Here is an 18,479-nt window from a genome sequence, read left to right as displayed (position 1 = left end):
AGATGTTGCAAGTTTCCCGTTTCCTGAACTTGCATTGTCACCAAAGCCAGGGATCTTCCTGTTGAATAGAAATCTAGCTTTCCACAAAGCAAATAAAGCCCTAAATATACAGTCTAGGTTTTTCTTGTTTGTTTATAACCTGCTTTTGATTACAGGCATCCATGATTATAAAGGAGTTGTTCATACAATTCTGATTCCAACTGGGAGAGGAGAGAAAAAACAAAGATCTATGTCTAAAGGTAAAAACAAGAGTTGAGTAACAGCCTTGCTTTAAATGTGTACATCAGCATCAGATTTATTTCTGACGAATGTTATTTCTTAGCTTTGACTAACCTCTCTCACACCTAATTCTAAAAATGTGTAAAATGTGTCATCTTACTATGTTATGTGAAATAATTCTGCTATTGGAAATGCAACTTTAAAGTTACAAATCTGTCCCCAAAATAAACTAGTGTAATTTTTACATCCTTGATTACTCAGTGACTCTTGGGATGCACATGGGGAGATAAAGTATGTTGGGAAGAGACTGTTGTCCAAACAGATACCTAGAATTCAACACACAATATCACTCCCACTTACTAACCTGTGGTTCTACCTATTGTTAATAAACTGTAGAGTCAATGCCTTGACCACACTTTGGTTCGTTATAAGATATATTCAAGAGGCCAAATAAGCAATGTCGGTCAGGTTTATTGCTCTAGGCCAATAATAATAATAATAATAGAATAATATAGTACAGGAAAAAGGTTCTATACGATGCAAGTCTCCAGGAAGCAGTCTCCCACAGCACTGTAACATTTACCTTACACAGAAGGTGTTCCCAACATTATACATTTCAGCTGGTATTGTTTATGATGATGATTTTACAAGTTACACATCATTAAAAAATCCAGCCCATTTGTTTCAGTTCCCTAACTTGTTGTTCTGTTCCTTCCTTAGCTTTTTTTTTTTTCTTTTTTTAATACTATTAGCATTTCAGTATTGGGCCATGAAGGTACTTCTCTGGCTTGTACTAAGACACAGAAATATACCTTGATTTTGATAAGTTTCCTCTCTGCTTATGCCAAATTCTTATTACAGCAAATGAAGGTGTCACAGTATACTTAGCATAAGTGAACAAAGTTATAGCGTAAGCTAATTTAGGCTATATCACAATTACAATATTTGTGCTTATTGTTATTGGTGCTTAATGCACACACACACACGCACACAGATATATAAATACAGTATCGATAATACGTATTATTAATATGATGTGTGTGCATATTTATATATAGCTAGTGGATAATCAGGTTAGCAAGGAGAATCCAAAGATGTGGTGTTTAGATCTGGATACAGGTTATGTCTAGGCTATAATTTGGAGTTTGTTCAAGGTAGGGGGTTCAAGGGAGAGGTATTCTCCAAAGTTAATTGGCCATGTGGAGCTGACAGCTGGCAGAAATCAGAACCAACCTTGCAGCTGATTACCTCTTTACTTCCCAACCCTACAAGTCAATTGCAGAAAAGAGAGGAAGAGAGCTCCTCAGAATCCTCCAGATGAAAATTATTTTAGGGACACGTCTCAAGTCCCTCTCTTTTCTCTCCATGTAGGTGTTCCACAAAGTTTTCAGCATGCTCAATTCTGCATTTCTTAGGCCCAAAATTGTACAGTGAGCAAGAGCAAAGAGAATGCTTAGGGCTCTGTTTACATGGAGGGTTGGGGCACAGCAAGCTAGATTGTGAATGTACAGCACTGAAGTCTGTCATGAACTAAGTTACTAGGTGGACCTTGCTCCCATGCACTACCAGTTCCACAGTGTTCTTTTATCTATTGCTGTTTGAACCAATAGCATATATCTGAGTGCATATGATGTCCATACTGTGACTTAGTGCACAGTAGGCTGGAGCTCTGTTCATTCACACCCTGGCTTACTGGCCACACAGTCTCCATGTAGACAAACCCACAGTCTTGAGGAATGAATTGGCAAGGAGGTAAAGGAACAAGGTGAGCACAGATAGTTCACGAAGACAGCCTGTTTATCTGTGGCCACGCTACTCCATGAGGCACAAAGACTCCAAACTAAAGGAAAAGAAAGCCTTGAGGGAGATTTACACTTATTTAGCACTGGCTACAGTGTCACTTAACAAGTCTGCATTTCTGATGCAAATAATTTAATAGAAAGAAGAACACCAACTTTGTATGGGACAGAAATAAATCTGGTTAAAAAATAAGGAGGGGCTCCTATAAAAAGAGGCAATTGACAGGGTGTGGCAGGCAATGGTAGAAATGCCAACAGTATACAAATAATTTTTAAATAAACACATTATTTCTCTGTAGAGGTTCAAGACTGCTTTTTTTTAAGCACGAAAATGATTGTTCTGCCACAATCTTCTACTACGGCCTAAAAAAAAGATTCAAATCACTGTAGTACCTAAGGGAAGGGCATTAATGCAGTGGATTGTCTCTCCACCCCCTCCTCTACTCCCTAAGAGGCTGAGCATGGTTGTTAACATTAAAAGCTGAACAATGTAAGGTTTTAGTACCAACCATTAGTGTATTCCTCTGTGGCTTATATCTCGGAGGTCTATTGCTGCCAAAAAGCAAGGGGAGGGGATGGTACAAGCTATCCCTGCCTAACAGACTATATTGTAGAGATAATGCTGTGCTTAAATAGAAGAGTGATTTGATGGAAGAACTCTAGCTCTGGTTCTTCCTTCGTATCAGAGAAAGGAAGTCCCTGGCAGAATATTACCAATGAGCAGATGTAGAATGTTTCTTTAAATACACAAAAAGAGAGCCGAGTTTCATAATTCATATATAGTATCTGTAGAGGTTAGGGAGAATCCTGTTGCCATACAGGGAGTAGTGGGACAAAGCAAAAGTGCTTTGCATCTGCTCCTGTCTTTAATTAAATATGGGCTGGAACCAAAGTGCAAGTTTTAACCACACCTGAACTTCCACAGACATCTCTATGGCTGGATATTGCTCTCATGAATGACTGCGGAGGAGTCTCTGCTCATTTTTGAGCAAGTTATACCATATGTGAATAAGCATACTCATACTGGGAGAGCTCACAAAACCACCTCTATCCTGGCTAAATACCCTTACATTTGGCTCTGCGAGTTTGGGAAGAAGAGTGACAGAAACCAAAGAGGAAATAGAAGAGGGAGAAAGTCAGTAAGGAGTACAAGACTAATTCAGCTGAGTCCTCAAAGTGAAAAGCAGTAGAAAGGAGGAGAAGGGAAAACAGTAGGTAGGAATAATGATGATCAAGCAGCAGAGATACATTGCCTGGAGATACTGAACACATTCCAGTTCTAAAACATAGACCAGACTGTCTGGAGTATGATCAGATATTAATGGTGGGTGATCACTGCCTGGGGAGGAATGTCCCCATCACTATGCAGACCATAAGGACACATACAAAGGAATGCTCACTAACACACCACCAAGGGATTGCTGTTTTTGTGACTGGCAGTGATTGTGGTGAACAGTGATAGAAGACACATGAGCTTAATGAATTATCTTAGTAGATACATGAAATAATGCTAACTGGGATCCTTAACACAGCAGGTCTCCAAAGTCCTGCAGCAGGGCAAATAAATCTGATTGACGGGATAGGTAACCACATACTTTGCAAACAGTGCTATAAATGTAACCAAAATTCACAACTGTGAGGAATAATGGGAGATACCGATGCAAATTGGGGACAAGTGGACTCAATCCATGCACATGAAAAGTATATTAAACAATGACACATTTCTGTATGTTCTCATGAGGAATAAAGAGTCATGGTCAATTAAATGATCATAGCCATTCCATTAGGACCACACTTGTGTATGAATGTGCAATTACTTATGCGAACATGACTAGATAAAATTGAATTAAGTCTGCTAGATAGCAACAATCTGGTTCATATATTTTCCTCTCATCCAGGAAGAACACATTTTTAGATTTGGGGTCCACAAAACAGCCAGATATAATGTTCTTTTTTATGCAACAAACAGGAACAGTTTTAAAGATCCTACAGTTTTCTAGGCTATTTATCTTGTGTTACATCTACTATCTTAATATGCTTTCCAACCTTTCCCTGAGAGTGCATCTCAAGGATTTCTTTCAGCACCTCACCCTCTTATGAAGGTGAGATCATTCAATCAGAAAAAGAAGCCAGAGCATGTGACTAATGGGATGGAATCACACAACAGTAAACTAAACATATTGAACTCACAATTTGCAAACAATCCATAAGATGAAGTTTGTCCTCACTGAAAGTTTGCCAAATACATTCTGGAGAAGATTTTCAAAATCAAAGTCTATTCTTGAACAATTCACAAACAGACTAAAGGGTGAGACTGATTTTAATTGTTTGCTCAGTTATAACCTCTGTCTTAGTGATACCTACTCTGGCCAGTGTTTTTTGTTTGTTTGTTTTGTTTTTGCACTAATCCTCCTTATATATAAAAGTGAACAGCCATAGCTAGCCAATTTTGTGCAAACTTTTTACAAGTCTTAATCCTTTTCCACTTTGCTTAAGTATGTTCATGATCGTCTCCCTTTGGAGTTTTGTACACAGGAAATCCTGAGATGATCTCTTAGTTATTCTACTATGAAAACTTTGCTTATTATACTTCCTACGGGAATGTCTAATGTCTTCATTCCAGAGCCACATATATTTTAATTCTGAGAATAATTACTGTATTTCCAGGTGGATGATTCATAGAAACTTTAAGAGTTTGGCAGCAGAAAGGAGAACCAGTTTTCAGAGAAGTATACTCATTCATGGTACTGCAATGCAGTTTACTGAACTGATTGTTCTTATGGGCTATGTTCTTGTGCTTAATGAGGTGGAATTGTGAGAATAGCCAGCCCTGCATTTTCTAATATTATTATACTAACTGATGTTTATTTCATACATTGATTTTTATGCTTGAATTTGGCTGGCTGAGTGTCTTAAAACAAGTTGACAGCGTCCTTTAAGCTTTCCAAACTATGTTTTGTTTTTCAGAGTACCTTGTTATTGTAGTTTCTTTTTGTTTAAAGAAAATTCCAAACAGTTTTGTTTTATTTTCTGCGTTCAGCTTGTGCTTGGGGATCAGGCAGCAGAAGTAAATATGTGCGTGTGCATGCCCACATATATACAATTTTTATAGTACATGCTCAGGTAGATGAGAAGATACTACTGTAACAGAGGGTATAGCTACACTGCAGTTTGGGAGATGTCATTGCACCACGTGTAGACATATCCCAGCTAGCTTTGATCTAGTTAGCTCACTAAAAACAACAGTGAAATTGCAGCAGCACAGGTAATGGCAAGGGCTAGCCACTGAAATATGGACCCAGTGTCCTGGAGGGGGTTGCATTGGGGTGGCCGATCCATGCTGGCACCTGTGCTGCCACAGCTTAACTACCTTTAGCCAGTTATCTCAATCAAAGTTATCTTATATTTGTTTATACATGCTGTAATCACACCTTTCAATTGCAGTGGAGACCTATCCAGAATGTCGTGATTATTTTTTTTTAAAGTCTTATTGGGGAAGCATATAACCCTTTTGAAGCTCCTTTCCTATTTCATCTTGGATGTGCTGTACCAGAATGACATTAAATCTTCCTCTATTTCACAAATATTTGCAAACTAAACCCTACATGTTGCACGTGTGTAACTTAAAGCATGTGAGTAGTCTCATTGACTCCAATAGGATTATTCATGGGTTTCAAGTTAAGCATGTAAGTTTACATTTATAGGAAATGTAGTGATTGTTCTCTGATAATTCTTTGATTTAAAGTTTATTTTTCTGGGCTGAAGTGTTTAAAAATGACATTTAACTAAATAAACTGCATAGAAATTTGTAGCTTCATAAGTTTTCAGCAGTCTACATTTCAAACACATCCCCCCATAATCTCCTTTTCTAATAAATACACCCCGGAGATGATTCATCACCCTTACTCCTTCTTTCCCTTTCTATTTCTTTGTCCCATGTTCAGTAATCTGTAGAATTGTGTACAATACTCCAGGTCTATACAATACTCCAGGTCTAGTCTCACCAGATCTTTGTATCATGCTATATCATCTCCAGATTGGTGTTCATCTAAGGACTGTGTTTTTTTTACTGCTGCCAGATACTGAGCTAGTGATTTTTAGGGTATCTCAGAACCTGTGCCTAATCAGTCTCATAGCTGTACATATCTAATCCCCTTTGTTATTGTTCACTCCCACACTCATTACTTCACATTTCAAATATTAAAACTGTATAAACCATTTACCCAGCCGCACTGCTTGCAGACTGGTTTGGCTCCAGCCTCCCTCTTGTTTGTCATATACAAATCACAACTGCATGTTCCCTCCTGTGTGTCCTTGATCTCATCTATACAGCTCTCATTGAAGCAATAGGCTTTTCCCACCCACTTAACCCAAGTGCCCTGATTTCCATAAATCCTTGTCTACATTTAAAGAATAATGTTATAAGGCAAAATTGCTTGGAATACTTTCTTCCCCTTTCCTCATGCTTCTGTGGCTGCACACACACACTGGTGCTTCATCACTCTCCCAGCCAATCCCAATGCAGCTCTTACTTCTATCCCAGCCCCACTTCTATCAGCACCAGCAATCCACACCAGCCTCTGATACTGTCCATAGGCTCTGTACCACTTCCACATACGCCAGCATCCCCTACTCAGGGCATACCTTCCCTAGAACCCCAACCAGTTCCTACCAACCATCATACATAAACATTTCCCTGTAGCAGCACCCAGAAGAATATCATTCAGTTTCTTGCCAAGAATTTAATCCCATAGTCCCCTGGGAAGGTCACAGCAAACAACAGTGAAATCTCACCTGAAATCTCAGGTGGTTAAAAGCTGAGAACCAGAAATCTAAGGCATTTATCACTGTGGTATCCAAATGCTATAGTTTGGCAGCCAGGCTTCTCATTGGTGAGTTCCTCATGATCTGAGGGAGAAGGAATCCTTCTCACTCCAGGTGGGTGAATAGCAACCTCAACTGCCACATCCACTACTCCAGCTGCAGGCCTAGAATAGTATCAGTGTTAGAACTTTGTTATCTGTGTAGTGATGATGATACTAATTTTTCATTCTAAATAACCTCTTCATTGTAGGGTGAAGGAAGCCCCCACAGAATGAGGTTTAACAGCATGCAGGGGGTGGGCACCTCTTGTATCCCCCTGCCAGTTCCTGCACCAGCACACAGTGGAACTGGACCTGTTCTGCTTTGTCTAGTGAGACCCAAAGTTTTCCATCTGCTGCCCCTCTCTCAATTGGAAAGAGATTTCCTGACCCATCCTGCTCACTTCCCCTTTGTTATCTGCCCTCTTCACACCTCTTTATTTACCTTTTCTCTTTGTTTTTGCTCTCCTTGTCTCCTTCTTTCTGCTATATCCTCTTCTTGACTTTCATTCAATATCTCCTTTCTACAGGGAATGTCCCCTTTTATATTTTCCCACTGTCTCCTTTTCTTCCCTGGGCTCTTACTTTTAGATCTCTCATTTCTTTTCATGAGTTACTGACAATATTCTGATTCCACTGAAACATGTGTTATATACACAGTAGCACAAAATCCAGAATGAATATATAAAAACTGTAAAACAATGTGTATCACGCACTCATTATAACACAAGCCTCCATGAAGACATATGTTTTAACACCTCTGACATGAATTTACAAACAAGAATATTATAGTAGTTAAAAATTGGCACCTGTATAGTAGCTGGCATTTAGGCAAAAATAGAGTGGTTGTACTATTTTCCAAGTTGGGTGGGAGCCACTGCAGAATTTGTCTGCACTCAACCATGACCAGTGCTGACCCAAGCCTTCGGTACAACTATTGAGTAAAAAATATGAACATGAGTTTTGATTTAGGTCTAGTACAGCTATTAAATGACTTTGAAAGTGATGACAGTGAGCCATTCCAGAATGAAAAAGGGTCCGAGACGACTCATTACAAGAACGGCTTACCACAGCATAATTCTGTGCTCTCCTCCTCCTTCCTGTGCAGCATCCATGGAGACTGTTAGAACAAAGAAAAAACCAGTAGAAAAGGAACTGAGGCTTCACAGTTCATAGGAAAATTAAGTTTCAGTATTTCTAAAATGTGTTACGATTGCAACATATTATCCATGAAACCCCCATAAATTAGCAGGATTTTGAGACCTGCAATAGATTATTCACTTCAAGAAACACTGATGACTCTTGTCACTTGCTCATGAAAGTTATTTTTATAAAGTAATCTAGCTCTTTTTGGCAAAGGTTTACATCTTCTCAGAAACTTGATAGGTTCTTCAAACTACAGTGGTACAGAGTAGCTTTGTTTTTGCTCTCAACATGGAAGCCTTGGAAATTCATCTGTTACAAATTAGTAGGGCAACTTGCTAAAGTTTGTTTAAAAGCTAACTCAACTGACTAATTTCAGAGGCGTAGCTGTGTTAGTCTGTATCAGCAAAAACAATGAGGAATCCTTGTGGCACCTTAGGGTATGTCTACACTACCCGCTGGATCAGCGGGTAGTGATCAATCCATTAGGGATTGATGTATCACGTCTCATCTAGATGCGATACATCGATCCCCGAACGCATTTCCCGTCGACTCCGGAACTCCATCAGGGCGAGAGGTGGAAGCGAAGTCAATGGGGGAGCGGCGACCGTCAGTCCTGTGCCGCAAGGACGCGAAGTAAGTCAGTGTAAGTCAGTCTAAGATATGTTGTCTTCAGCTACGCTATTCTCATAGCTGAAGTTGCATATCTTAGATCAACACCCCTCTCCCCCAGTGTAGACCAGGCCTTCGAGTCTAACAAATTTATTTAGACATAAACTTTCATGGGCTATAATCCACCCTAATTGAATTGGCCTCATTAGCACCCCCCTTGGTAAGGCAACTCCCATCTTTCCACGTGCTGTATATTTATACCTGCCAACTTTTTTTCACTCCATGCATCTGATGAAGTGGGTTATAGTCCATGAAAGCTTATGCCCAAATAAATTGGTTAGTCTCTAAGGTGCCACAAGGACTCCTCATTGTTTCAGCTGATTAAGTTTACCATTGCTATCAAGTACTTTGTAATTTAATACTTGTTTATTGACACCTGTAGGCTCTTTGATGGTCAGATCCACATCATGACAGTCTCAGTTCAAGAGATTATTTAAGCTTTTGCCTAACTTTAAGGATCGAAGGAGTCCCAACTCCAAAGGGCAGACTACTCACATGCTTTGATATGAAGTATTTGTGAGCACAGACTATGTTCCACAATTTTTACAGAAAGTGACAGGCAGGCAAATACCCTGTGGAAATTGTACAGATGGTGGATACTCTTTTAAAGTATTCTATAGATATTACCGGCCCTAGCAGTAGTCTCCATTTCTAAGTGTAGGGAAGATCTTTGAAACCTTGTAATTACTCTAAAACTGAAACTAACTTATTAATGGCACCCTCCACAGTTGAGTAAAGAGCATATGTTAACCCTTGGATATGGGAACAGTAATAACACATTACAGCAGCAGAATAGGGGGATGTGCTTCAGAAAGCCCCAGTGGTCAGAAACAGATTGTGGCATTCCCCTTTTCTGCAGCAGCCAGCAAACAGAGCTGTAAACAGGGGAGTTTCAGTGGGAGTTTGCAAGGGGAGGTTGCGGAGGAGACTTAAAGACCTAAGCAGAGGAACTGACAGGCTAGTGAAGGGAGTGGGTGGTGGTCTGCCAGTGTCCTTGTGCCTGTTGAGGGGTTTGTTTTGGGTTGTGTTTCTTGGACTAACAGGTTTTAGGTGGGAAGGCTATGACCGATACAGAGGCAGCAGTGAAAGACACAATGAGGATGACTGGATGTGGAAACTGCAGCATGTACATGATCCTGGAGGGGGTACCTGAAAAGATTTTCGTCTGCATGAAGTGCCGCCTGATAGAACTGATAGAAGAAAAGATCTGAGGACTGGAGATGCAGGTGGAAACTCTGGTTGAGTTTACAAGGGGGTTCGAGCAGATGATGGAGGAAAGACATGAGGGGGCTGAAGGGATAAGCTCAGACTTGCAGATGGAAACAGGACCAAAGAATTCTTAGGGGAAATTGCTGGGTGAGGAAAGTGGACGATGGAAGCATGTGACTAAAACAACCAGGCAGAAGAAAAGACGGGCCAGTGAAGGAGAAATAGAGCTCAGGAACAGGTTTGCAGAGTTGGAAAATGAAGAAGGAGCATAGCAGGTGGTCGCTGAAGGTGAGAGGGCAAGGAAAAAGAGAAGAGCAGCTAATCCTACAGGAAGAGGGGAAGAGTCAATGGAGACAACACCAAATATGAACCCCAGGAGAATACGGAATGGGTTGCAGAAGATTGCAAGGGTGAACAGGAATCAAGAGGACTTGCAGCTAGTGGAAGCAGGGATAGACCAGAGAATCACACTGTCACCAGGAAAAGGCAGGTCTATGTGACTGGGGACTCCTTACTGAGAAGAATAGACAGGCCTGCAACTAGAGCTGATCCAGAGAACAGAAGGGTGTGCTGTCTTCCGGGTGCTAAGATACAGGATGTGGACTTGAGGCTGAAAAGGATCCTAACGGGAGCGGGAAAGAATCTGCTGATTGCCCTTCATGTGGGAACAAATGATATGGCTAGATTCTCGCTGGAACGTATCAAGGGTGACTATGCCAGACTGGGGAAGATGCTTAAGGAAATCAAGGCTCAGGTGATCTTCAGTGGGATTCTCCCTGTTCCTAAAGAAGAGCAACAAAGGTGTCACAAGATTATGGCAATCAACAGATGGCTCAGGCAGTGGCGCTATAAAGAGGGCTTTGGGATGTATGGCCACTGGAAAGCATTCATGGACAGAGGACTGTTCTCTCGGGATGGACTTCACCTGAGTAAGGAGGGAAATAGACTTCTAGGATGGAGGCTGGCACAACTGATTAAGAGAGCTTTAAACTAGGAATTTGGGGGAGATGGTTGGGTGATGTCCAGGTAATCTCCACGCCGGAATTTAACACTGAGATGGAAGAAAACAAAATAAGAGAGGATGTAGCCGTGGGCAGGAGAATGGACATAAGCAGGAATGGTAGTATAGATACCAGTCTAATTGGTGATACTGGTGGTAGAATGTCTGTGCCTAACTGGGTAAAGAATGTCAGTGAAACCAAACGGCAAAAATTAAGATGTTTGTATACTAATGTGAGAAGCCTCGGTAATAAAATGGAGGAACTAGAGCTACTGGTGCAGGAAGTGAAACTGGATATTATAGGGATAATAGAAACATGGTGGAATAGTAGTCATGACTGGAGTACAGGTATTGAAGGCTATGTGCTGTTTAGGAAAGACAGAAATAAAAGGCAAAGTGGTGGAGTAGCATTGTATATCAATGATGAGGTTAACTGTAAAGAAATAAGAAGTGATGGAATGGATAAGACAGAGTCTGTCTGGGCAAAAATCACATTGGGAAAGAAAGCTACTAGAGCCTCCCCTGAGATAGTGCTTGGGGTGTGCTACAGAGCGCCGGGATCTGATTGGATATGGATAGAGACCTCTTTAATGTTTTTAATGAAGTAAACACTAATGGGAATTGTGTGATCATGGGAGACTTTAACTTCCCAGATATAGACTGGAGGACAAGTGCTAGTAATAATAATAGGGCTCAGATTTTCTGGATGTGATAGCTGATGGATTTCTTCACCAAGTAGTTGAAGAACCAACAAGAGGGGATGCCATTTTAGATTTGGTTTTGGTGAGTAGTGAGGACCTCATAGAAGAAATGGTTGTAGGGGACAACCTTGGTTCGAGTGATCATGAGCTAATTCAGTTCAAACTAGATGGAAGGATAAACAAAAATAGATCTGGGACTAGGGTTTTTGATTTCAAAAGGGCTAACTTTAAAGAATTAAGGAAATTAGTTAGGGAAGTGGATTGGACTGAAGAACTTGTGGATCTAAAGGCGGAGGAGGCCTGGAATTACTTCAAGTCAAAGTTGCAGAAACTATCAGAAGCCTGCATCCCAAGAAAGGGGAAAAAAATTCATAGGCAGGAGTTGTAGACCAAGCTGGATGAGCAAGCATCTCAGAGAGGTGATTAAGAAAAAGCAGAAAGCCTACAAGGAGTGGAAGATGGGAGGATTAGCAAGGAAAGCTACCTTATTGAGGTCAGAACATGTAGGGGATAAAGTGAGAAAGGCTAAAAGCCATGTAGAGTTGGACCTTGCAAAGGGAATAAAAACAATAGTAAAAGGTTCTATAGCCATATAAATAAGAAGAAAACAAAGAAAGAAGAAGTGGGACCGCTAAACACTGAGGATGAATGGAGGTTAAGGATAATCTAGGCATGGCCCAATATCTAAATAAATACTTTGCCTCAGTCTTTAATAAGGCTAATGAGGAGCTTAGGGATAATGGTAGGATGACAAATGGGAATGAGGATATGGAGGTAGATATTACCACATCTGAGGTAGAAGCCAAACTCGAACAGCTTAATGGGACAAAATCGGAGGGCCCAGATAATCTTCATCCAAGAATATTAAAGGAACTGGCACATGAAATTGCAAGCCCATTAGCAAGAATTTTTAATGAATCAGTAAACTCAGGGTTGTACCGTACGACTGGAGATTGCTAACATAGTTCCTATTTTAAGAAAGGGAAAAAAAGTGATCCGAGTAACTATAGGCCTGTTAGTTTGACATCTGTAGTATGTAAGGTCTTGGAAAAAATTTTGAAGGAGAAAGTAGTTAAGGACATTGAGGTCAATGGTAATTGGGACAAATACAACATGGTTTTACAAAAGGTAGATCGTGCCAAACCAACCTGATCTCCTTCTTTGAGAAGGTAACAGATTTTTTAGACAAAGGAAATGCAGTGGATCTAATTTACCTCGATTTCAGTAAGGCATTTGACACGGTTCCACATGGGGAATTATTAGTTAAATTGGAAAAGATGGGGATCAATGAAAATTGAAAGGTGGATAAGGAACTGGTTAAAGGGAGACTACAACGGGTCGTACTGAAAGGTGAACTGTCAGGCTGGAAGGAGGTTACTAGTGGAGTTCCTCAGGGATCAGTTTTGGGACCAATCTTATTTAACTTTTTTATTACTGACCTTGGCACAAAAAGTGGGAATGTGCTAATAAAGTTTGCGGATGACACAAAGCTGGGGAGGTATTGCTAACACAGAGAAGGACGGGATATCATACAGGAAGATCTGGATGACCTTGTAAACTGGAGTAATAGTAATAGGATGAAATTTAATAGTGAAAAGTGCAAGGTCATGCATTTAGGGATTAATAACAAGAATTTTAGTTATAAATTGGGGACACATCAGTTGGAAGTAACAGAGGAGGAGAAGGACCTGGAGTATTGGTTGATCACAGGATGACTATGAGCCGCCAATGTGATATGGCCGTTAAAAAAGCTAATGCAGTTTTAGGATGCATCAGGCGAGGTATTTCCAGCAAAGATAAGGAGGTGTTAGTACCGTTATACAAGGCACTGGTGAGACCTCATCTGGAATACTGTGTGCAGTTCTGGTCTCCCATGTTTAAGAAGGATGAATTCAAACTGGAACAGGTTCAGAGAAGGGCTACTAGGATGATCCGAGGAATGGAAAACCTGTCTTATGAAAGGAGACTCAAAGAGCTTGGCTTGTTTAGCCTAACCAAAAGAAGGTTGAGGGGGGATATGATTGCTCTTTATAAATATATCAGAGGGATTAATATTAGGGAGGGAGAGGAATTATTTAAGCTTAGTACCAATGTGGACACAAGAACAAATGGATATAAACTGGACACTAGGAAGTTTAGACTTGAAATTAGATGAAGGTTTCTAACCATTAGAGGAGTGAAGTTCTGGAACAGCCTTCCAAGGGGAGTAGTGGGGGCAAAAGACATATCTGGCTTTAAGACTAAGCTTGATAAGTTTATGGATGGGGGATGGTATGATGGGATAGCCTTAATTTTGGCAATTAATTTGGCATGATCTTTGATTATCAGCAGGTAAGTGCCCAGGTCTGTGATGGGATGTTAGATGGGATGGGATCTGAGTTACTACAGAGAATTCTTTCCTGGGTGCTGGCTGGTGAGTCTTGCCCACATGCTCAGGGTTTAACTGACTGCCATATTTGGGGTCGGGAAGGAATTTTCCTCCAGGGCAGATTGGCAGAGGCCCTGAGGTTTTTCGCCTTCCTGTGCAGCATAGGGCACCGGTCACTTGCTGGAGGATTCTCTGCAGCTTGAGGTCTTCAAACCACAATTTGAGGACTTCAATAACTCAGACATAGGTTAGGGGGTTGTGATAGAAGTGGATGGGTGAGATTCTGTGGCCTGCATTGTGCAGAAGGTCAGACTAGATGATCATGATGGTCCCTTCTGACCTTAAAGTCTATGAGTCCACTAATCAAGACTGGTGGCAGCCTCACTCACTCTTTCCCTGGCACAATGACTATTTATTGTAAGAGGGAATGATTCTCCAGCCTAGTGGTTAGGGCACTCGTGGGACCCCCAAGTTCATGTCCCTATTCCAATGACTACTTCGTTATTTATCTACAGAAGAACAGCTTTAACAGCAGAAGTTGAGAAAGACCCAGAACAGAATGCCCCATAGAGGGCAAAACTGAACCTGGCCTCTCACATCCCAGATGAGAACTCTACACACTGACCCAAAAGTTATAAGGAAGGCAGCCGCAGCACCACTTCCTCCTCCTCCTCCAGTCATTTGGTGAATCTAAACTTCCTTTGCTTGCAGTGAAATGCCCAAAGTCAAAATGAAAAACTGAGTCAGGTTGACCAAAATTTCTTTTTCGACAGAACTCAAAATGTTTTCTGACTTTTTCATTAGTCAAAAATTTGAAAAAACAACAACAACAACATTTGTTTCAGGTCATAGATAGATTTTTCAATTTTTCAGAATTACCAGCAAACCGAAAAATCCATTACTCACCCAGCTTTACGTGTGGAACTGGAGTATTAGGGATGGGAAAGGAGAGGAACCCAGACAGGTGAATGGTCCAGCACAACAAACAACAAGGGAAGCCGAGTGAGCAGGATGACTCTGAAGCATATCTGGCTAGCTAGCACATATTTAGTAGCTGTAATTGTGCTTTATAGCCCTGGGAAGGTGACACAACTTTGTGCCAGCTATGAAAAGCAGAAGATAATTGTGCCAGACAGCAGGAATGATGGGGAATAAAGATCCAGGGTTGATGAGAGTTGTCAGGGAGCTGGTTTGATGGAAGATAAAGGTGGTGAACACTCAGCCCTCATCCACCAAAGGACCAAAGCACATTGTGATGGGTTGGACCCCCTTCTGGAGTGCCACCTGATGTACTGGGATTTCGCTAAGCCTCTCAGCTCTGTGCGAGAGGACTCCCCCAGCACTCACGTGCACACCCCCTTTGGGAGATAAACCCAAAACAAGAGTGTCTTGCATTGTATAGAAAAATATGTGCAGCACAAGCTCATAAAAATCCTCCCTCTTCCTCAATGTGAAGAGAAATGTGAACAACTTCTTGCCGCCACCCCCTCTGGTTAGAAATTACATAAACTGGGTTTAATAATAAACAAAATAAGATAAAATCTACCTTTTGTAGTTAATAAAGCAGTTAAAGGGATAGCAAACAGAACAAAGCAGATTACCTTAGTAAATAAAAGCTGCAAACTGAGTTTAACATACTAGATAGGTAAGATATAAATTAGCAAATTCTTACCCTGAGTGATAAACAGGCTGGCAGATTCTTAAGGCACAGGTTGCCTTGGCTTTCCCGGGTTTTCTTACACAAGCTAAAAATCCTTACAGTCTGGAACCATCACTTCCCAGAATTCAGTCTTTGTTCCTCGGTGTTTTCAGGTGTGTTGTTGTAGGGAGAGTGAGGATGCCTCATGTTGTCATTTTCCCTCTTTTACATCTTCCCCCCACTCGCTGCAAAGCTTTTCTTTGCTGTGATCTGGGTCAAACAGTTCCCATTGTGTAGAGCTATCTCTGAGAAGTTTCTATTGCACACAGTTCTGGGGCAATCCTCATACTTGTGTGCATTTCTTCAATAAGCCACTAACATTGTTTGACCTCATCCAAAGTAGCACATTTGAAATACAGAGACATGGTCAATATTCCCAGCTTCACATAAAAAAAAAAAAAGATACATGCATACAAATTGGATAAACACATTCAGTAAATCATAACCTTTCCAAGGATACCTTACATGAGCCATCTTGCATAAAGTACATCGCAGTTATATCGTATCCATATCATAAGCATATTTCCATAAAGAATCTGGAGTGTAATGTCACACACATGCTTAACTTTAACCACTGCATAGTTCAATTTAAATCACACAGCCATTGGTACCTGAATTGTTGTGTAGAGGAACTAAAAGGTCTAATAGTTTTCATGGGAACTGAGTGCATTCAGGAACTCACAGGGGTCACTCGGCACATTTTCAGATTGGTCTTAAAGTGTTAGAATATATGAAGAAAGAAGGATGGATTTTTCAGAAATTATAACCATGCAAATTCCAGAAAAGGTATAATTTGTATAATTGGAGCTATTACAAGTTTAACTTGGGCAGATACTTATTTTGCTATAGTTCTACCAGCTAAAAATAGTTGTAAACACTTGTGTTTTTTAAAAGGAAGAACAAATATGACAAGCATATGGGAATTTATTCCTTAACACTCAACATTTTTGCAAGACAGTTTGGAAAAGTCCATAATAACTGTATAAAGTGGTTGTGTGACTCAAGTGGAAACAAAATCTGTTGTTGGATTAAAATATAGAAAGCTAGAAAAGCTTACATGAATTACTGATTTTTCCTTCTTCCCAGAAAATTTACAACTTTCATTAACAGATGTATCAGCTAATGTTACTAACATTTCAGATTTGTTATTCACTTCAATTTTAAAAGGGCTTCTTCAGAAGAAATATGGAAACTGAATGAAATATTAAGGAGGAGAAACATAAGTCCACATACAGCAGACCAATCCATTTTGAAATTGTTAATGCTCCTCTTAAAATATGGTACATACTACATCACCCATGAACTTATTTTTAAAGAATCATTTCAATTTCCACCTCCAAAAAAACAGTAGTGAAAAACAAGAAAACAATCTACACATTTTCTTGATGCAGCAGGAGTGTGTGTGCACACACTCATCCACACACAATTATCTGAATTTATTGTATACCTCTGTATGTCCTATTGCTTTTCCCCTAGATCTGCAAACACTTAAATTTACTAAATCCCTCACTTGTGTAGTACCATTGAAATCAATAAGGCTACTCACATCTGCAAAGTTAAACACATGCTTAAGTGTTTGAAGGATTTGAGCCTGTTTCAAAAAGTATTTAGTATGCTTCTTAAAAAATTACCTTGATTCAGCAAAGCACTTAAGCATGTACTTAAAACTCCAGACTTGCGTACCGCTTTGCTGAATTGCGGCTCACGTGAAAAAATTACTAAGGATGCACAGTTAAACACTCCGTCAGGCAACGTCCCTGTGAAAGTTGCAAATACAGCCTTATCAATATGTATGACACTGTAATTACATGAGCTCTTGCTACTTTTCAAATAATAGAATGTCTTCCAGCTTTCCCTATACCATTAGGAACATGCATATAGCATCTTTTACTGCTGTGCTCTGCTCTGTGACTACCAGGCAAAACAATCTATCACGTATAGGTACTAGATGTGCAGAGAATGGAAGCAGTATTCCTGTAGAGACCTGTTTCATTCAGAATGTAAATTCTGCCTACATTCGTAAAGTTTTCGGTACACAGACATGTTAGCTGTGTGCTCATGGGCAGTGCAATGCACCTTTCTATGCAACACTGATGGGTCACTGATGAAAATCTGAGCTATAATTGTCTCAATAGTAATTAAATAAGTAAATAAATCCACATTTATCTGGTTTGAATTCCCTCTACTATGCTTTACTTCATCATACAGATAAATTTCAGAGTGATATAACTCAAAGAATGTCAAGAAAAGATCACTATGTACTATATGTGCAGACTTTCTTGATTTATAAAAATCTTTTGGTTAGTTCAGTAAGCCATGTTGTTTAAATTCAGAAAAATATAGCTTGGGTAGTGCTTTTCTGTCATAGTATTCTTTGTACCTCATTAATCATTACCAAAAAAGTTACTGTCTTGCTTTTTTGAAGAAGGTTTTTACTCAGAACCTTTCTAAATTTGTGAGTGATCCACAAAAAGAAGTTCTCAGTCTGGCTTTCTTTCTTTCTTTTCTTTAATGACTTCACAAATATGAATGTATGCTGCTGACACCATTATTATTGCTTCAGATATTTCTTTTGTTAATATCTTTTTCCTCCAATTTATCCTAGATACTTAGTTCTCTTAACATTGTGTGAGGAACCTTTACAAATGTGTAATCCATTGTTCATGTCCTCTTTGTGGCTGAGCTACAGAAGATAGCTGCCTGCAACTCCTTCCAGCTCATGGTTAAGGACCAGATTTTTGAAGACAGTTGGGCACTGAGTGGGATTTTCAAAGCCACCTAGGCATCTATTGCCATTGAAATGAATG

This window comes from Chelonoidis abingdonii, chromosome 15 (genome assembly GCF_003597395.2).
Source record: "Chelonoidis abingdonii isolate Lonesome George chromosome 15, CheloAbing_2.0, whole genome shotgun sequence".
Taxonomy (NCBI): Eukaryota; Metazoa; Chordata; order Testudines; family Testudinidae; genus Chelonoidis; species Chelonoidis abingdonii.
The sequence above is the reverse complement of the archived record's forward strand: the minus strand, read 5'-3'. Positions refer to the sequence as shown.